Here is a 22135-nt window from a genome sequence, read left to right as displayed (position 1 = left end):
CAGATTATATTCCTGTATAATCCGGATTATTCTCCAAGTTGCGTTTTTTGCATAGCAATTTGCTACAGACTTTGTTTTCTTGCTAGATACACTGAGTTAAGCGTTTCTAAGCTATTTTTGTTACTTTAATAAACCTTGTTTGGACCTTTTACTTGTGTTTGGCTCTTTTAAGGCTTCTGGTTCACAACAATCACAGATGATGAAGAGAGCTTTGAATTGTTTTTGTAGCTCCACAGTCATGAAATAATTCCTGCTCTTTCTATATCTATGCATTGCTTTCCACCAAGTGGCTTCTTCCTGTGTTTGGAAGTGATCTCCTTCTCAAAAGATCACTCTAAGATGGTCTGCTCTGCAGTGTCTAAGAAATCCACTTCCTCCTGATACACTCGAGAGTAAATACATGGGCCTCAAGGCACTGGGCCTTCTCATCCAAGAAGACCACTAACTTGCACTTACTGCAAGTATAACTACCCACATTTTCAGGCAAGAACACAACTATTCTACAGCTGACTATATGGGCTCCCTTACCTTTTACGATTAGCAGCTTAAGTAGACAATTCAACAGAATCTGGGCCTTCCTCTTCCTTGCTAAACACCTACACCCAACTCTGAAGGCAAGTTGGGGTAGATGAGGCCATATCTGACTCTGAAAGCAGGTTGGGGTAGATGAGACCATATCTGACTCCAAAGATGGGTTGGGGTAGATGAGGCCATACCTGACTCCAAAGGCAGGTTGGGGTAGATGAGGCCATATCGGACTTTGAAGACAGGTTGGGGTAGATGGAGCCATATCTGACTCCGAAGGCAGGTTGGGGTAGATGAGGCCATATCTGACTCCAAAGGCAAATTAATCTCACCTGTTTACTTGCTCCAGGAAGTATATGTGTTTCCCTCCCTTCTTCCCTTCTTACTTTTCAACACTTACTTTTAACCACTCCCAGACAGCAATATGTAATATATGCCACAATGGTGCTATGGGTTAAAAACTTGTGCCGCCTGAACTGTTGACCTGAAAGGCAATGGTTCAAATCCGCAAGACAGAATGAGCTCCCATCTGTCAGTTCCAGCTTCCCTTGCAGGGACATGAGAGAAGCCTCTCACAGGATGGTAACACATCCGGGCATCCCCTGGGCAATGTATCTGCAGACAGCCAATTCTCTCACACCAGAAGTGACTTGCAGTTTCTCAAGTCACTTCTGACACAATAAAAAAGCAGTATCTAAAATATTTGCAATTGGTACAGTGTACAGAAGTCTACAGATCTCTCAGATATATCTATATCTATCTATATCTTCTATATCTATCATCTATCTGTGTTTTTATGCAGAGGAGTATGTATGTATGCGGGTGACAATCTCTTTTTCTGGCTGGGGCTCTGACTTCCACAGACCACTGAAATCCCCACGAATGATGGACCTGGATCAAACGTGGGATCTAGACACCCCCCACCCAATGACACACTTTACATCATGGTGAGATTTGGTGGAGGATGGGCCACAGATGATAGGATTTTCAGTACCTACATCCACTCCCACAGACCACTGCGACCCGCACGAATGATGGACCTGGACAAAACTTGGCACAGACCCGATGATGTACTTTATGTCCTGGTGCGGTTGGAGGGAAGATGGAGCACAGATGAGATTTCCTGTACCTTAACCCACTTTGGCTCCAACTTCCACAAACCACAAATGACGGAACTGAACCAAACTTGGTACACAGATGCCCTATGACCCATTTTACATCCTCGTTTGGGTTGGAAGAGGAATGATGGGATTTGAAGACCAGGGATGATGGGATTTGCAGTATCTTCACCCACTTCCATAGACCACTGTGACCTCCACCAATGGTGGACTTGGATCAAACTTGGAACACAGAACCAGATTTGTTGTCGGCTGGGTTCAGTGTCCTCTGAATACAGGAGAACTATAACTCTTGGATTCCAAGGTAAGTGAGTCTGGGGGAGGGGGGCAATGACTCACACACCTTGGAATCCAAGAGTTATAGTTCTCCTGTATTCAGAGGACACTGAACCTAGCCGACAACAAATCTGGACCAAACTTGGCACACAGACCCAATGTGGCTGACTTTGAATACTAGCGGGGTTTGGTGTGATTGACCCACATTGTTTGTGAGTAGTTCACCCACATCCTTATGCATTTTCTAATCCGAGCATTCATAAAAAACAAAAGGAAAGTCTGACTTTTTCCTTTAGAATAGCATTACAAATTACCAAACTGATACTACCTAACATCCAAAAACAAACAATGGCTTTTTAAAGTAACCTGGGCATCGCCGGATACCCAAGCTCGTCCATTAAGTGAAAGTATGTATGTGGCTAGGGCTCCCACTTCCACAGACAGACTCCCACTTCCACAAACAACTATGATCCCCATCACTGAGAAGCCACCCAAGGCCCTCCCTCCAATGGCACTGTTATAGAGAGCACAATGAGCATGTACAAGAGCCATCAATTCCTGCCAATGTCCTTCACAATTGTCCTTCACAAACACAATACTGTCCACCACCCAATTTCATCCTAGATTTTATGTGTTTTCTCCAACACAGATATCCTATTGGTGTGGAATTTACATAATTCCACCCACTGCCTCTCCCATAACCTTTATTATTCTTTTCCACAGCACACAACAAGCAGAACCAATCAGTAACTGAACATAGTTGAGGGACTGACCCACCATGTGGAAGTTGTAGTGCATCCTGCAGGCAGAGAACACACTAAATCTCACCGATGATGAATCTGGAGCAAACTTGCTACACACACTCAACATGCCCAACTTGAAGTTCTGATGGAGTTTGAGTGGGTTAACCTGGGCTTATGTGACTTGTAGTTCACCCACAACCTTATGCATTTTCTAAATGGGACTATTCATAAACATTTTTTACATTTTTTTTTCAAAAACCCAGGCAATGCTGGGTAACCAAGCTAGTTTTACTTATTAAAAAAAGATGCATACTTTTGAAGCTACAGTTCCCTACATTATTATTATTTTTTTGTCGTGTCAGGAGTGATTTGAGAAACTGCAAGTCGCTTCTGGTGTGAGAGAATTGGCCGTCTGCAAGGACGTTGCCCAAGGGACGCCAGGATGTTTTGATGTTTTATCATCCTTGTGGGAGGCTTCTCTCATGTCCCCGCATGAGGAGCTGGAGCTGATAGAGGGAGCTCATCTGCCTCTCCCCGGATTTGAACCTGCGACCCGTCGGTCTTCAGTCCTGCCGGCACAGGGGTTTAACCCACTGTGCCACCGGGGGCTCCTCAGTTCCCTACATGCTTATATGAGAATAAACACTGCTAAGCAGAAGCTTTATACCTCTAGTAAACAAGGTCTTTCCAACTCTAAATCTAGGCCCAAAGGAAATGGATATAGATAATCACTTTTATTCATTAGTGCTAGGAGCTGGTTGGCAACCACTTGCTCCAAGAGCTTAGCCCTCCCTCCACTTGTAAATAAATCAAACACATTTGCAACTTGCCTCTCAAGTAAAAATGTATTTATGACATTCTGAAACAAGCAGGCCAGTTTTTGGCAAGTTAAGTTTTTGGTAGTAGCATCTAGATTAAGTCAAATGTAAGTCAGACCACACCTGGAATACTGTCCAATTCTGGGCACTGCAATTTAAGCTGGAAGGTGTCCAGAAGAGGGTGACTAAAATGATCAAGGGTCTGGAGAACAAGCCCTATGACGAGCAGCTTAAAGAGTTGGGCATGTTTAGACTGCAGAAGAGAAGACTGAGAGGAAACATGATGACCATGCATAAATATGTGAGGGGAAGTCAAAGGGAGGAGGGAGCAAGCTTGTTTTCTGCTGCCTTGGAGACTAGGACGCGGAACAATGGTTTCAAACTACAAGAAAGGAGATTCAATCTGAACATTAGGAAGAACTTCCTGACTGTGAGAGCTGTTCAGCAGTACAGGCTAGAATGGTCATCTGTCGAGGGTGCTTTGAATGCGATTTTCCTGCTTCTTGGCAGGGGGTTGGACTGGATGGCCCACAAGGTCTCTTCCAACTCTATGGTTCTATTATTCTATCTCTTACTCCCGGTGTGTACAGTACACTCCTATAGTTATCAGTCACTGCAGCAACAACTTTTTGACCTCTTAAAAAACAAGCTTCTGCTCTCAATATTCTACACTCTCACAAAACATGCTAATGTGATTACCTGTCGAATCCAAAGGTCTCTACCCAGTCTTTATACTCATGAAATAATACACCATTTTCTTTTGTGTGACTCATCCATGTTTCCATGGCTCTGTCCTCAGACGCTTCTCCTATTTGTCCAATTATTCATTCAGCTTTTCTACCAACAGCTAGAAACTATTTTCTCCCTCTCCATTAGATCTGACCTCAGACCTTCACTATCACCTCTATGCATAGTATGTCCTCATCATTTACAATAGCACTCAGCACCATTAATAAGTTTATAGCATACATTTTTCTCTTAGAAGTGCTCACACTCTCCCACATCTCAACTATGAGTTCTATATTTCTACTTAGCTATTTATATTACTGCCTCAAAGATTGTTCTCACCTTTTCTCACAAATCTTCCACTTCTCATGTTCTTACTAAGCTCATAAATAACATCATTATCAATGTATTGTCGAAGGCTTTCATGGCTGGAATCACTAGGTTCTTGTGGGGTTTTTCGGGCTATATGGCCATGTTCTAGAGGCATTTTTCCTGATGTTTCGCCTGCATCTATGGCACGCATCCTTAGAGGTAGTGAGGATGCTTGCCATAGATGTAGGCGAAACGTCAGGAAAAATGCCTCTAGAACATGGCCATATAGCCCGAAAAAACTCACAAGAACCTAACATCATTATCCATTCTTCAGCAATTCCCTTTTCATTGCTCCGGGCACATTCAACCTGGTGCTTTGCCACAACAATTCTCCAAAAGTAAGTTTTTTTCATTTTGCCTACAAAATGTAACCTGCTGGTAATCGGCTGAAGTCAGTAGTGACAACGGGGAAAAATGGTATCATACATGGGGTAGAGTTTACTTCTAGATAAATAAGTTGCTAACACAGCCAAAAGCAATGACAATTTTTAAAAGAACGCCCTTGAAAGTTGCAGAAGGGAATTTAAAAGCCACATCTGGCTAATGGGTTACATTAGCCAGATCATCCGGAGTTTCGGACTGAGATGTTATCTCTATGCAGATGATGTCCAAATCTGTCGCTCCTTCTCAGCTGTTACCAAGGAGGCTGTCCAGACCTTGAACCGGTGCTTGGCTGTTGTGTCGGACTGGATGAGAGCTAACAAATTGAAACTGAATCCAGACAAGACAGAGGTCCTACTGGCCAGTCGTAAGACTGAACAGGGTATAGGGTTACAGCCTGTGTTAGACGGGGTTACACTCCCCCTGAAGATGCAGGTTCGCAGCTTGGGAGTGATCCTGGATTCATCGCTGAGCCTGGAACCCCAGGTCTCGGCAGTGGCTGGGAGAGGTTTTGCACAATTAAAACTTGTGCGCCAGCTGCGCCCGTACCTTGGGAAGCCTGATCTGGCCACGGTGGTCCACGCTCTTGTTACATCCCGAATAGATTACTGCAACGCACTCTACGTGGGGTTGCCTTTGAAGACTGTTCGGAAACTTCAATTAGTCCAACGGCGGCAGCCAGATTACTCACCGGAGCATCATACAGGGAGCATACCACCCCCCTGTTATGTCAGCTCCACTGGCTGCTGGTCTAGTTCCAAGCACAATTCAAAGTGCTGGTTTTGACCTACAAAACCCTATACGGCTCTGGCCCAGCGTACCTGTCCGAACATATCTCCTTCTACGTCCCATCTCAGAGTTTAAGATCTTCTGGGGAGGCCCTGCTCTCGGCCCCGCCTTTATCACAAGTGAGACTGGCGGGGACAAGGGACAGGGCCTTCTCGGTGGTGGCCCCTCGCCTGTGGAATACGCTCCCCGGGGAAATTAGGTCATCAACATCCCTCCTCTCTTCCAGAAGGAAGCTAAAGACCTGGATATGGGACCAGGCCTTTGTGTAAGCTGGCAGATGGATAAAAGACAATGACGACCAGAGTAGGAATCATAGAATCATAGAATCATAGAATCATAGAATCAAAGAGTTGGAAGAGACCTCATGGGCCATCCAGTCCAACCCCCTGCCAAGAAGCAGGAATATTGCATTCAAATCACCCCTGACAGATGGCCATCCAGCCTCTGCTTAAAAGCTTCCAAAGAAGGAGCCTCCACCACACTCCGGGGCAGAGAGTTCCACTGCTGAACGGCTCTCACAGTCAGGAAGTTCTTCCTAATGTTCAGATGGAATCTCCTCTCTTGTAGTTTGAAGCCATTGCTCCACGTCCTAGTCTCCAGGGAAGCAGAAAACAAGCTTGCTCCCTCTTCCCTGTGGCTTCCTCTCACATATTTATACATGGCTATCATATCTCCTCTCAGCCTTCTCTTCTTCAGGCTAAACATGCCCAGTTCCCTAAGCCGCTCCTCATAGGGCTTGTTCTCCAGACCCTTGATCATTTTAGTCGCCCTCCTCTGGACACATTCCAGCTTGTCAATATCTCTCTTGAATTGTGGTGCCCAGAATTGGACACAATATTCCAGATGTGGTCTAATCAAAGCAGAATAGAGGGGTAGCATTACTTCCTTAGATCTAGACACTATGCTCCTATTGATGCAGGCCAAAATCCCATTGGCTTTTTTTGCCGCCACATCACATTATTGGCTCATGTTTAACTTGTTGTCCACGAGGACTCCAAGATCTTTTTCACACGTACTGCTCTCGAGCCAGGCGTCCCCCAGGAAAGGACAATAACAATGCTGGATGGATTATGGATTTATGAATTGACGAACGTTGACCACAAGATGATTTTATTGCTGCTGTTGTTTTAATTTGACTGTTTTAGTTAGTTATAACTGTCATCGTTATATTGTAAATTGTATATTGTATTTTGTGAATTGTTGGGCATCGAATTGTGCCTTTTGTAAGCCGCCCTGAGTCCCCCCTAGGAGGTTGAGAAGGGCGGGGTAGAAGCACTCCAAATAAATAAATATATATATTTTATTCATCCCTGACCTGCCTAGAAGAACACTGAAGAATGCCTTCGGACTTTTCAAAAGTGTCTCTGCTTCATGGAAAAATAGGAAGGCAATGAGGTAATAATTGCAACTTTCTTCTTGGTATTGAAATATTGCACATCAGTTCTTTCATTTCTGTCCACAACTTTGATTGCCCTGACCTTCTCAAATACTATTTTTCAGCTTAAAGACATAGCACAAATTCAACATCCCTGACTTCATAGATCTCCATGGCCAAACCTTCTCCATTATACCTCCCCTCCTTCCAGGATTCGATCTCTGATTTTTATTACTATTACCTAGGAACTCATTTTTTTCAATGCAAAGTAATTTTGATGGGGTCTCAAAATCCACCATCCTAAGATGCCTCTATTTCTCTTTTTCATGTAATACATGACTTTCTCCCTTGTTGCCTCAATTTAGTACTGATTCCTTCAGTGTCTAAAGCATGCTTTCTGTTTTCTTTCAAAACTCTTCCCAAACATAATCGACATCTTTGGTATGCAAAACTTTTTATCTTCATTCCCTATTACACTAATGCTAACTATTTGAAACTGAACTGAACATCTATCTACCCTCCACCCCAACCCACCCATTTTTTATTTGCACGTTCTCTTTATCACCTCCTATTTCAAATTTAGATTGTACATTATTCCTGGTGGGAATCTGTGTTTCTTTTGCTGTGACACTATTGCAGTGGTATGTGATATATTGTATATAATTAACATAAAATTATACTGTGTTTCCAGACTTACCTCCACAAAAAGCCAACAGGCAATGGAAGCCTCGAGATAATTTATGGTACAGGAATTTTAATTCATAAATTATCCGGGTCACTTGATCTTTATAACCACCTACTCATGAAATGCACAGTACACACCAATGTAAAGAGTTTGCCGATTCAGAAGTATTTTATAGAAGGACTGCTCTTTACACATATCTAAATATCCTATTAGTGTTTGTAAGATGTAGACTCTATGTCTACCCAACAGAAAGCTGCAACAGAAAACTTGATTTGGTTTTATGAAATCCTCTGTAGATTCGTCTTTCAAATATGAATTTAAAAATCAGCAACCTGTTAGCAGTATGAGTGTTGAACTGACTTCACTAGATCAAGGTTTGAATTCCCTATTTAGTCATGGAAACTCGCTTGGATGGCCTTAAGAAAGCCACACTCTATTTTTCTCAGAGAACAGAAGATAATAATAATAATAATAATCATCATCATCATCATCATCTTTATTTATATCCCACCACCATCTCCCCAATGGGGACTTGGAACGGCTTACATGAGGCCAAGCCCAAACAACAAATTACAATAAAATAAAACCAAAAACGCAAACAATAAACAACAACAACATAATTACATAGAACATGTGAAAACATAGCAATATAAAATTACAATAGGCACAATCACAATGACAATGGGTGGGCAACATATAATGGTTAAAAGAGGGACTGATTAAAAACTGATTAAAACTCGGGCGAGATAAGAAAGAAACATTATTTGCGGAGGAGGGCTCATTATAGTGGTGGTTGTAGAATCAAGCTTTCCCACAAAGGGGGGGGGCATGTACTCCAATGACAAAACATCGATGCACTAGTGTGAGGATGTAAACCTATTCATCAAAAGCGCAGCAGAAGTGCCAGGTTTTAAGGTTCTTTTTAAAGGTTTCTAGGGTAGGGGCTTTCCTAATTTCTCCAGGTAGTGAGTTCCAGAGTCGGGGGGCCAAAGTTCCTCTGAATAAACCTTTCTCAGAAAATGCTATGACTTGATCACCTTATGTTAAGAGTCAACTCTAAGGCACATAATATCAATATGTTCATAACTAGGTAGGGCAATGGAGTGAACCAGCACGATGTAATGGTTTGACTGCTAGATTAGGACTCTGGAAAGCCAGTATTCAAACCCTTCCTCAGCCATGGAAGTCCACTGGGTGTCCTTGGGTAAACCATATCCTCAAAACCACAGAGAAAAGAAATGACAAATTCATCTGATTAAGACTTGCCAAGAAAACTCCATGGTAGTTTAACCTTGAGGTTGCCAGAAATCAGAAATTACTTGAAAGCACAAAACCACAAGAGTCAATGGAAAGGCTATACTTGAAATATCATGCTTGTCATCAATCAGTTCCTGAATCCACCCAGTACATTTACATTTAAAGGTGGTGATGGGTTCGACAAGGAATAATACCCAGAAATATTGGACAATCTATCTTATGAAGTCCTCATGCTTTAACTGTTTTATGTTACTTTCCTGACTAATCTCAATTTCATTTCTTCCTTACTTTTGTATTGTATTGGGTTAAGACTTGGCTTTTGAATACTTTGCGAAATGTTTTAATGTTTTGTAAACTACTGAGTCTTAAGCATGATTCCAATGAATAAAAAAAATCTCTGAACTCAGAAAATATTAAAACACCTGGCAATACTGAATTGCTAGGTTCTTGTGGGTTTTTTCGGGCTATATGGTCATGTTCTAGAGGCATTTCTCCTGACGTTTCGCCTGCATCTATGGCAAGCATCCTCAGAGGTAGTGAGGTCTGTTGGAAATAGGAAAATGGGTTTATATATCTGTGGAATGGCTGGGATGGGGCAAAGAGCCCTTCTCTGCTGGAGCTAGGTGTGAATGTTTCAGCTGACCACCTTCATTAGCATTTGAGGGCCTGGCTGAGCCTGGGAAAATGTTTTGTTGAGAGGTGTTAAGATGTGCCTGGTTGTTTCCTCTCTGCTGTTTTGCTGTTGTAATTTTAGAGTTTTTTAGGATGCTTGCCATAGATGCAGGCGAACGTCAGGAGAAATGCCTCTAGAACATGGCCATATAGCCCGAAAAAACCCACAAGAACCTAGTGATTCTGGCCATGAAAGCCTTCGACAATACTGAATTGATTTTTTTCTAAAAAAAAAAAGAAGAAGAAGAAGCCAAGAAGAGGAACCTCTTTATTATAAAGAGAAATATACTGGAAGGAATTCCAAAAATTCCAAAAAAAAAAAAAAAAAGATAAAAGTTTTATGCCATGCAAATGTTAACACTTACAAACCAATTTATCCTTCTGACCACCCAGTCTATCTGAGGAAAAGAGAATATCAGTGGGTGAAGGATTGAGCAGGATGCTTGCACAGCCAAGTTTGTAGTCCAAAGGAACTGCAGTCTGTTGTCAGCCAATGGCAAAATACTCTACACAAAAGGAACTAAGAAACTACAAAGGGAATGCTAATGAGTTATCCTTAAATTTCCTTTGGCAAATACAGGCAAACCCTGCTGAGCTATAGTGCTTGTTTATATGTGGCAGATTAATTGCTGCCTGCCCTCTGCCAGTCTTTACAAGAGATTTATTTCAGCATACACACACAGAATCTCCATGTTGGAGGATCCTGACCCCTACAATATGGGTCAGAAGGCACTTGCCCTAAAAGGACACTGAATTTTGCCCAAATTATGCAGCATTTGGATACTTTTAACATTCATTAGAGATTAACTATCTAGAGCAGGGGTCCTCAAACTAAGGTCCAGGGGCCAGATACAGCCCTCCAAGGTCATTTACCCAGCCCTCGCTCAGGGTCAACCTAAGTCTGAAACAGCTTGAAAGCACACAACAACAACAACAACAACAACAACAACAACAACAGCAATCCTATCTCATCAGCCAAAAGCAGGCCCATATTTTCCATTGAAATACTAATAAGTTTATATTTGTTAAAATTGTTCTTAATTTTAATTATTGTATTGTTTTTAAGTATTTTTTTTGCACTACAAATAAGATATGTGCAGTGTGCATAGGAATTCATTCATTTTTTTCCTTCAAATTATAATCCGGGCCTCCAATAGTTTGAGGGACTGTGACCTGGCCCTTTGTTTAAAAAGTTTGAGGACCCCTGATCTAGAGTAAATGTTTTCCTTGTTGTTCATCTCATTGTAATCACTGGTATATCATGCAAAAAATGACTGAAAAACATTTTTATCGCTTATGAGCCAGAAGGCAAATGATACAAAAATAAATCCAAAAGAATCCCGCAGGGTTTCCCTTCTCTATGTTTCCCTGTCCTATAAAAGAATCCTATAAAAGCTGTCCTATAAAAGCGAGCTCTAACACAGTTATGCTTCATATCTGGAAGTATTTTCAGGTTCAGTAAAGAGCAGCAGATTTGGCAGCAAGATGTATGTAATTTCTTATCAGTTTAAAATTTTAGACTAATATCTATATATATAAATCTGTTAGGTTGGTTCAACGGGACAGCAAAACTCTAAAACCCCTCAACAAAACTTAACCAAACTTCCCATGCCCATAACACAACCGACAAGGTACAAACATATCTACTCAAAATGAAAAACAACACAACACACTCACAAAAGGGCAAAACAACAAAACTCAAAAAAACCCCAACGAAACTTAACCAAAATTCCCATGCCCATAACACAACCCACAAGGTACAAACATATCTACTCAAAATGAAAAACAACACAACACACTCACAAAACGGCAAAACAACAAAACTCAAAAAAACCCCAATGAAACTTAACCAAAATTCCCATGCCCATAACACAACCCACAAGGTACAAACATATCTTATCAAAATGAAAAACAACACAACACACTCACAAAACGGCAAAACAACTGAGCATGCGCATTGGCGCCCAGCCAGAAAAAAGGGAATGAAGGAAGGAAAGAGGGAGTGAAGGAAGGGGGAAGATGTAGAGAAAGAGGGAGGGAAGGAAAGAAGGGAAGAGAGAAGGAAGAAAAGAGACCAGAAGAGAAAGAAAAAGGGGGAAGGAAGGAAAAAGATAGAGAAGGAAGAGGAGAAGGAAAGATGGGAGGGAAGGAAGGAAGGAAGGAGGGAGGGAAAGAAGGAAAGAAAGAGGGAAGGTTGGCCACAGCAACGCGTGGCGGGTAAAGGTTGTTATTTCTATTATTATTATTATGCTATTATTCCTATTAGACCCTGGGGGAATGGGAGAGGTGTCAGGTCCCAGAGGCAATGCATTGCATTATTGTTATTGTTATGATGGTGGTGAAATAAAAGGAAATAAAAAGTGAAAGAAGGAAGCAAACAGGGAGGGAAGAAAGGCAAAGGAAGAAAGGGGAAGGGAATGAAGGAAAGAGAGAAGGATGAAACCAAGTAGTGAAAGAAGGAAAGAAAGAAAGAGGTAGAGAAGGAAGAAAGGAGAGAAATGGGGAGGAAAAGGGGGAAGGAATAGGTAGGTACCTCTCTTTCATAATAGTCCAGATATCTACCTCAACTTTGATAAGTTTTACTAGAGGCCACAGCAACGCGTGGCAGGGTACAGCTAGTTACTTATGAAACACATCTTGTTAACAATATTCTTGAACTATCGGGCAATCAAACTTGGCTTGTAATGGCAGACATAAACATGTCAGTTAAAACGTTTTCCTCCTCCAAAAGGTCATAGTCACAAAAGGATTTAAAGTTTAGCTGATCTTATCATTGCAGGCAGGATATTAAAATAGTGCTATGCAAAATTGCATCCCTATATGGTTCTAAAATTCTATGTAGAAAAATTCTAATAGGTATGATGAAAGATTTAACCTCCACAAAGTAAATAGTGTCCTTACAATTTGAAAATAAATATCAGTTACATAAAAGGGCCACTTCACATACCAAAACCCAGTTTGTCTACACATCCTTATATAGCTCATTTAATAGCATGCCATCTTGAAGTAGAAACATTGTATGTTGTTTTTCAAAAAGTCATCCACTAGAAAACCACTTAGAAGAATGCCTACGTTGGTTAGCTTATACTGACTAGGCTTTTGTAATTGTCCATTTAATAACTAGATCAGAATTCCCTTTTAATAAGCATATCTGCCTCAACATGGCAGACGCACTATATTCTACTAGAATAAACACAACTATATACCACAAAGCCAGTGTTGTTTGAATTGAAATTAGTCTGTCACAGTTTAAAACACAAAATCATGTTTCTTCCTTGAAACTCAGTTTCTTTCCTACTATTGTGACTTTAAAATGCTTTTCACAAAAAAAGAGATATTACCCAAACCAACCCACATGGTACAAATGGCAATTATCCATATCCAAGCCTTTCATTTCCCCCCACCTCTTTAAACATATTTTAAAGTTTCATGAAGAAACAAAAACATTTTGAAACTCACTCAGTCCTTCAAAGCTGTTTCAAACAGAAGCTAAGTTAATTCTTTGAGCAGCTCTGCCTTGTAGGTCACAAATGCATTCCTAATGTCTAAAATAGATGCCCTATCATATTCAGCCGTCACACCTCAAGAGCAGAGATCATAAGCAAAGTGAACCGTTCTGCAACTTACAGAGTAACCTTCGGTTCAAACCCACAGGCATAACTGCAAGGGAAGACAACACTCACAAGCATCAACCAGAAGTTTATACGCAAGATGAAAAGATGCCTCCTCTTAACAAGTCACTCTGATGAGGGTGGATACAAAACACAGCACAGCGTCATGTTTACACTATTTAAACCAATCCAAATGAAGCTAATTTTAAAAGGAGTGCCTAAGAGTCCATCCCCCTGTTCCCAAAGCATGAATACAAAACTTATTATGCTTCTCAGTATGGTTTTCTAGTCTTAGTGTCTTCACAAACACTAGGAACCGAACGCTTGGGACAATCCATCCTAAATTGCATTAATCTATATAAATAAAAATGTAATGTTAGTTCGTGCTACCATCAGAACTCAAAAACCACTGGGGGAATTGACACCAAATTTGGACACAAGACACCTAACAGTCCAATTTATGTCCTCCACTCAAAAAAATTGATTTGAGTCATTAACCTTGACTTTGGGAGTTGTAGTTCACCTACATCCAGAGAGCACTGTGGACTCAAACAATGATGGATCTGGACCAAACTTGACACAAATATTCCATATGCCCAAATATGAACACAGATGGAGTTTGGAGGAAATAGACCTTGACATTTGGGATTTGTACTTACTGGGATTTATAGTTCACCTACAATCAAAGAGCATTCTGAACTCCACCAATGATGGAATTCAACCAAACATGGCATACAGGACTTCCATGACCAACAGAACACACTGGAAGGGTTTGATGGGCATTGACCTTGAGTTTGGGAGTTGTAGTTCACCTACATCCAGAGAGCACTGTGGACTCAAACAATGATGGATCTGGACCAAACTTGACACAAAAATTCCATATGCCTAAATATGAACACAGATGGAGTTTGGAGGAAATAGACATTGACATTTGGGATTTGTACTTACTGGGATTTATAGTTCACTACAATTAAAGAGCATTCTGAAACCCACAAACAACAGAATTGGGGCAAACTTCCCACACAGAACCCCCATGACCAACAGAAAATACTTTAGGCCATCCAGTCCAACTCCTTTCACCAGGGCAAGAAAATGTAATCAGAGCCCTCCTGATAAAGAGCCATTCAGTCATAAATATAGATAGATATGATACTCTCTCACACACACAGATATAGTATCATAGATTTGAAAGGGACCCTTAAAGAAGGACTATGATATGTTGCATATTCCAGAGTAGGCAAACCAGACACTTTCCACATCAACACTGACAAAGAAACAACAAGAAATACTGTTTACCCACAAGAATAAAGGAATTACATATATTAGAAACCAACACTTTCTCATTACTTTATTTTCCAGATCACCAGACTGGGCCACAGCAATGTGTGGCAGGGGACAGCTAGTTTTATACAATAAATTAAACATTCTCCGTTTAAAAGGTCAAAAACTAAACAAAATGTGAAAGGCTACCTGAAAAATACCAGATCCCATTTCAGCTTGAAAGCTAAGCAGAATTAGCAATGTTTAATATTTGAATGGGAGACTGCCAACAAATAAAAGGTGCTATAAACGATTTCAAAGGATTTAAAAGGATGGAACTAGCAAAACCATCTTTTGAGTGTTCCTTAGCTAAGAAAATTCTATAATTCATAGGGTGAAAAGCACATATGCACACAGAAGAAGATTTACATCTTAGCATGATGTCCAGATATGTGTGTTACACACATAATCTATCTTTATTATGGTATACTAGCTGTGCCCTGCCACGCGTTGCTGTGGCCCAGTCTGGTGATCTGGAAAATAAAGTAATGAGAAAGTGTTGGTTTCTAATATATGAGGGGTATTTTTTAAGTAAGGTCCGTTTGAACATAAGTACACAACGAAAATTTATTTCAAAAAAGTAAATTTATTTTCAGAAAGTACATACTTCACTCTATTTTTCGACATAGTTGCCAAGTTTGTTCAAACACTTACAATATCTCTGAACCAATTTTAAAATACCCTCTTCATAAAAACTTGCCGCCTGCTGAAGCCACCAAATTGTCTGTAATCAAAGAAGGGCGACCGGAGCGGTCCTCATCATGGACGTTGTCATGGCCATCTTTGAATTGTCATACCCACTTACGCACTTTGCTTTCACTCATAACAGTATCACCGTACACTTCACAAATCTGTCGATGAATTTCTGCAGCAGGCAGATCCCTTGCTGACAAAAACCATATCACAAAGCGAACCTCACATACGGCGGGTGAGTTGATAGTCTTAAACATTTTAAAGCACAGAACAGAACCGTACAGGTTAGCTACAGAGCGGAAACTGAGCACAGGGTTCCCAAGGCATGCCGGTACACGACGCAGGTGCTCGTTGCGGTATGCGCGCGAACTACTAGTGCCTACAACAAAACGGACCTTACTTAAAAAATACCCCTCGTATGTAATGCCTTTATGCTTGTAGGTAAACAGTGTTTCTTGCTGCTTCTTTGTCAGTGTTGATGTGGAGATTGTGTGGTTTGCCTACTCTGGAACATGCACCATATAATTGTCCTTCTTTCAGGGTCCCCTACAAATCTATGATACAATATCTGTGTGTGTGAATCATCTTATCTATCTATCTTATCTATCTATCTCTCTATATCTATGGCTGGATGGCTCTTTGTCAGAAGGACTTTGATTACGTTTTCTTGCCCTGGTGAAGGGAGTTGGACTGGATGGCCTTAAGTATGGGGGTTCTGTGTGGAAAGTTTGCCCCAATTCTGTAGTTGGTGGGATTCAGAATTCTCTTTGATTGTAGGTGAACGATAAATCCCAGTAACTACAACTCAAATGTCAAGGTCTATTTCCCCCAAACTGCATCTGTGTTCATATTTGGGCATATGGAATATTCGTGCCAAGTTTGGTGCAGATCCATTATTGTTTGAGTCCACAGTGCTCTCTGGATGTAGGTGAACTACAACTCCCAAACTTAAGGTCAATGCCCACCAAACCCTTCTAGTGTTTTCTGTTGGTCATGGGAGTCCTGTGTACCACATTTGGTTCAATTCCATCATTGGTGGAGTTCAGAATGCTCTTTGATTGTAAGTAAACTATAAATCCCAGCAACTACAACTCCCAAATGACAAATCAAATTTTTGAGTGATGGTCACTCCTTGAATTAGTAGGTGTCTTGTGGCCAAATTTGGCGTCAATTCGTCCATTGGTTTTTGAGTTCTGTTAATCCCACAAATGAACATTACATTTTTATTTATATAGATGACCAGCACAATAAAAAGAAGCAGAATGTAATTCCACAATTAAATATATATATATATATATATATACATATGTATTTGGAATTCGAAATTTGCCTGATTCTACATAAGTAGAACTGACAGATGATAAATCACCCTGCCTTCACTCTTAAAATATTTGCTTGACAATGCTAATTTATGCTTAAGAATCACTTCAATAATTTCTAGCACTAACTGAAATAGTAAAGTTTCTTTGACTGTCCAGTTAACTGTTTTTAAAATAGAGTATGTTAGCTAGTAAACATGTTTTCAAACTCCATTAAGTCAACAGGGAAGTTGAAATGCATTACAATCATTCTCTCTTTTGTTAAATTAAATTCCTGTTTACCATTTGGTTCAGTATTGTTATAAGCAAGACCCAGCGATTTCAGGAAACTGGCTGCTCCCAAGTTAGTTTGGATCTCACAGTGTGAAATCTATTTAGCCTGTCAAATATGAAGTTAATGTTTTAAGAAAAATATTGCATGTCATAACATGACTTAAACGGTAATGCTTTCCACATCCAAATTTAGCATGACAAACCTAGAGGACACACAGTATTGCAAGTCAGAGCATATTTGTAGCTGAGGCAGAAACAACAAAAACCTAATCCTTTGTTCTTTTTGGTTTTAGTCCAAACGTGTCCAGGACTAGGATGTTTCAGTTGCAACAGCAAACTGAAATGAAATTTAAAGACAATTCTGATCACGCATAAGATTCCTATAGAATGTGTGTTCCCATCTATCAAAACCATATAATCATCAGTCTTTTGTAGAGGTGGGGCCAACTTTTAACTCATGTACAACATTGGAACTTTGTATGCATTACCATAACTGAGTCTATTCTCAGTTACAGCCTGTGCTCGACGGGGTTACACTCCCCCTGAAGGCGCAGGTTCGCAGTTTGGGAGTGATCCTGGACTCATCGCTGAGCCTGGAACCCCAGGTCTCGGTGGTGGTCAGGGGAGCTTTTGCACAATTAAAACTTGTGCGCCAGCTGCGCCCGTACCTTGGGAAGTCTGACTTGGCCACAGTGGTCCACGCTCTGGTTACATTCCGTATAGACTACTGCAGTGCTCTCTATGTGGGGTTGCCTCTGAAGACTGCCCGGAAGCTGCAATTAGTCCAACGTGCGGCAGCCAGATTACTAACAGGAGCTGGGTACAGGGAGCATACTACTCCTCTGTTGCACGAGCTCCACTGGCTGCCAATTAGCTTCCGAGCACAATTCAAAGTGCTGGTGCTGACCTATAAATCCCTAAACGACTCTGGCCCAGTTTACCTGTCCAAATGGATTCTCCCCTATGAAACATCAAGGTTGTTAAGATCTTCTGGAGGGGCCCTGCTCTCGGTCCCACCACCCTCGCAATCGCAGCTGATGAGGACGAGGGACAGGGCCTTCTCAGTGGTGGCCCCTCGGCTCTGGAACTCTCTCCCATTGGAGATTAGAACTGCCCCTTCCCTCCTGACCTTTAGAAAGTTGGTGAAAACCTGGCTCTGGAATCTGGCATTTGATGAGTGAGTCAATAACCCTTGATCACACGGACGGATGATGATGAGTGGTGATTTTATTCTGACGACTTGGCCTTATGTAATTATATGATTGTATTTTAATGTGTTTTATATTAGTGTTTTATAGGATGTGATGTTTTAACTATTGTGTATGAATTCCTCTGTTGTAAACCGGCCTGAGTCCCTCGTCGGAGGTGAGAAGACAGGTATATAAAAGTTCTAAGTAAATAATAAATAATAAATAATATTCTTACTTCTCCCTATTGAAAAGGGGTCTGTATCCTTTATACTTTCTACTCGCTCTACTTTGTGCAGCTAGTTGATAATTAAAATGCAAGTTGCCTGAGATACAACTATCTCTCTTACAACACTACATGGATTTCTGAGTTTTGCTGCTATAATGGCCAAGCATAATCTATGACAGAGGCATTATATTGACTACTGTCTGTGCCTCATGATACTGGAGGGGATACCAAGATACACATTAGAAATTATGGAGCCCCCAGTGGCGCAGTGGGTTAAACCTCTGTGCCGGCAGGATTGAAGACCGACAGGTCGCAGGTTCGAATCCGGGGAGAGGTGGATGAGCCCCCTCTATCAGCTCCAGCTTCTCATACGGGGACAAGAGAGAAGCCTCCCACAAGGATGATAAAAACATCAAATCATCCGGGTGTCCCCTGGGCAACGTCCTTGCAGACAGCCAATTCTCTCACACCAGAAGCGACTTGCCGTTTCTCAAGTCCCTCCTGACACGACAAAAAAAATTAGAAATTATGCAGACAGTCCCCAAGTTACAAACAAGATAGGTTCTATAGATTTGTTCCTAAGTTGAATGTAAGTCAGAAGAGGTACATTTTAAAGTGTAACTCATATCTGTCTATCTGTCTATCTGTCTCTCTGTCTGTCTATCTGTCTGTCTATCTATCTATCTATCTATCTATCTATCTATCTATCTATCTATCTATCATGCTTTGAGTAACATAAGAAAAGGTTCACATCCCTGTAGTGTTTGTTTTTCTGTCTATGTTCCCATTCAGAAGATTTCACATCCCTTTCTGTCGCTGTGGATTGGATTTGGATTTTGAAAAAATTGGCTTGTTGTGGGAACAGGGATTGGTGAGAAAGTTTCAGTGGTGACAACTTTTCTCCATGATAACTCTTTCGGGAGTGAATTTCCCTTCCTAATGGTAGATATCTCTCACTGCCTGTTGTCTCACCTCCATTTAATACAACAACAACAACAACAACAACAACAACAACCTTTATTTATACCCCGCCACCATCTCCCCAAGGGGGACTCGGGGCGGCTAACATGAGGCCAAACCCAAAAATACAATACAGCAAAATAAAATAGAAAATGCAAACAGCAAAAACAACAAAAATAACATCACAATAAAATACATACAATAGCAGAATATAGTAAACAAAGCAAAATAATACAGGGTGAGGCAGCATAACTTCCTTTTTTAAAATGCGCGCCATTTAGTCGGTTGAAGACGTAGCAGAGCGCTAGTGGTCTCGTTCGAGAGGCGGGAGTATAAAGTTTTGTCCTGATACAGTTCAGTCACCATTATGCATTGGAACAGTGAGGAGTGTGCTTTGCTGTTGAGGCCTACTTTTCGAGCGGATTTGGAGTGGCCGGCCCACTCTCCAGATTTGGCCGATTGTGATTTTTTTTCTATGGGTTTTTTTGAAATCCCGTGTATGTGAACCGTCCAAGGAACCTACAAGATTTGAAGACCAACATCCAGGAAGAAACTGCCAACATAAAGCCTGCTATGCTGGCAAGGGTCATGACAAAGGCCAGAAATCGGTTTACTCAGTGTATGGAGAATGGGGGACGTCACCTACCCAATTTGATCTTCAAAACTACGTAAAACAAAACTTTAGCTATGCGGCTACATTATAAAAAAAAAAATTCTGATTCATACAATGGGTTTTATTAAGTTTTGAAAAAAGGAAGTTATGCTGCCTTACCCTGTATAAAATCGAACACAACGGGCGGGCCACATGGACAAGGTAAAATGATAAAACCCTGGATGAGGTAGGAGTAGAAAAAGTGCATTTGAGAGGAGCCCAAAAGGATGAACAGTGGAGTTAGGCTTTCAGTTTAGGACGGGAGAAAGTGCATCATAGGGGCAACACTGTAGGTGGAACAAACAGAAATGCGGTGAATAGTCACTCTCCAAAATCACATTGGAAGGGTCAAATTTTCAGACCTTTCTTAAAGGCTACTAGGGTGGGGGCTTGCCTAATCTCGCCAGGTAGTGAATTCCAAAGTTGGGGGGCCACAGCGGAGAAGGCTTTCTCCCTCGTTCCCACAAGTCGTGCCTGTGATAGAGGAATTATGAGTCATAGTTTGTAACTATGAGTCATATGTAGGTTGGATGTTTGTAACTCGGGGATTGCTTGCTTTTGAAGACAAATATCTGTGTGTGTTATGTGCCTTCATGGCAACACATGAATTTTATACATCTTTCCAAGCAAGCAATAGTCAAGGTTTTCCTGCCTTTGAAATATAGCCTTTGAAATCCTACCTTTGGAATATACATCTGGTACCCACTGGAAGTCTCCCATCCAAGTACTAGTCAGGGCTGACTCTACTTAGCTTTCAAGATCTGGTTCCTTTAAAGAATTAAGGCCCTATTCCAGATGAATACTTCTCTTTAAAAAATAAGCAGGGCTGTTTGCAAACTCTGCCTTAGTAGTATTACAACTGTCCAGTTGAAAATCAAAGCTTCATAATATAATGGTATTTTTGACGGAGCAGTAGTTTACCATGTTGATTGTTCTACAAATCTTGGCCTTAAAACTGTCAAAGGTCAAAAACAATTCTTTAACCTTCTATTACTGACATTAAATCCCTAATGAAATCATCGTTCCATTTAGAGGGAGAATGATCTGTCCTAATTCTAAATTCCCACAAGCTTCAACTCACCCATCTGGTTATTAAATCCAGCAATTGAACCAACAATCACAAGACTATGTTACTATGGGGAAGAAAAACATTTCTTTGGTTAGAGAGGATATGTTTAATTCTAACCAAACAAGACAACTTCTAGCCACATGAATCTGCTTAGGCCTTTAATAGTAGTATTGTGGGAAGATCTAAATAAGTTCCCACAGAAAACAGATATCAAGAGTTAGTTTTATCCTTAAAATTACTACATGCGCAGGCAAAATAAAAAGAAATGTTTACATCAAAGGATAAACAATGAATGGAAATATTTCAGAAGTTTGTCATTGTCACAGACACAAAGACGTGGGAAAGTACCTATAACAAACCTGCAGGAATTTTCTAGTAATCTATATATATAAATTTGTTAGGGGCATCCAACGAGGAAACAAAACTCAAAAACCCCCCCAACGAAACTTAACCAAAATTCCCATGCCCATAACACAACCCACAAGGTACAAACATATCTACTCAAAATGAAAAACAACACAACAACACACTCACAAAACGGCAAAACAACAAAACTCAAAAATCCCCCTACGAAACTTAACCAAAATCCCCGTGCCCATAACACAACCCACAAGGTACAAACATACCTACTCAAAATGAAAAACAATACAACAACACACTCACAAAATGGCAAAACAACAAAACTCAAAAATCCCCCAACGAAACTTAACTAAAATCCCCGTGCCCATAACACAACCCACAAGGTACAAACATATCTACTCAAAATGAAAAACAACACAACAACACACTCACAAAACGGCAAAACAACAAAACTCAAAAATCCCCCAACGAAACTTAACCAAAATCCCCGTGCCCATAACACAACCCACAAGGTACAAACATACCTACTCAAAATGAAAAACAACACAACAACACACTCACAAAACGGCAAAACAACAAAACTCAAAAATCCCCCAACGAAACTTAACCAAAATCCCCGTGCCCATAACACAACCCACAAGGTACAAACATATCTACTCAAAATGAAAAACAACACAGCAACACACTCACAAAAAGGCAAAAGAACAAAACTCAAAAAAACCCCA

The 22135-nt window shown here is 40.8% G+C and overlaps 1 protein-coding gene across 5 annotated transcripts in view; it reads right to left on the bottom strand.

Moving 5' to 3' along the window:
- SLC20A2 (solute carrier family 20 member 2) overlaps positions 1-22135 on the bottom strand; it is a 127832-nt gene that overhangs the window by 65439 nt on the left and 40258 nt on the right. Inside the window, exon 1 of one of the 5 annotated variants that reach the window (XM_060781380.2) lies at positions 13365-13457. The exons of the other annotated variants lie outside the window; for them this stretch is intronic. The gene's annotated coding sequence lies outside the window, so the exon portion shown is untranslated. Of the gene's footprint in view, positions 1-13364; positions 13458-22135 lie in introns of those variants that run through there. 5 annotated transcript variants of the gene reach the window in all.

Source organism: Anolis sagrei, chromosome 6 (genome assembly GCF_037176765.1).
Source record: "Anolis sagrei isolate rAnoSag1 chromosome 6, rAnoSag1.mat, whole genome shotgun sequence".
Taxonomy (NCBI): domain Eukaryota; kingdom Metazoa; phylum Chordata; class Lepidosauria; order Squamata; family Dactyloidae; genus Anolis; species Anolis sagrei.
Note: the sequence above shows the minus strand (reverse complement) of the source record. Positions and strands in the feature narration are given on the sequence as shown.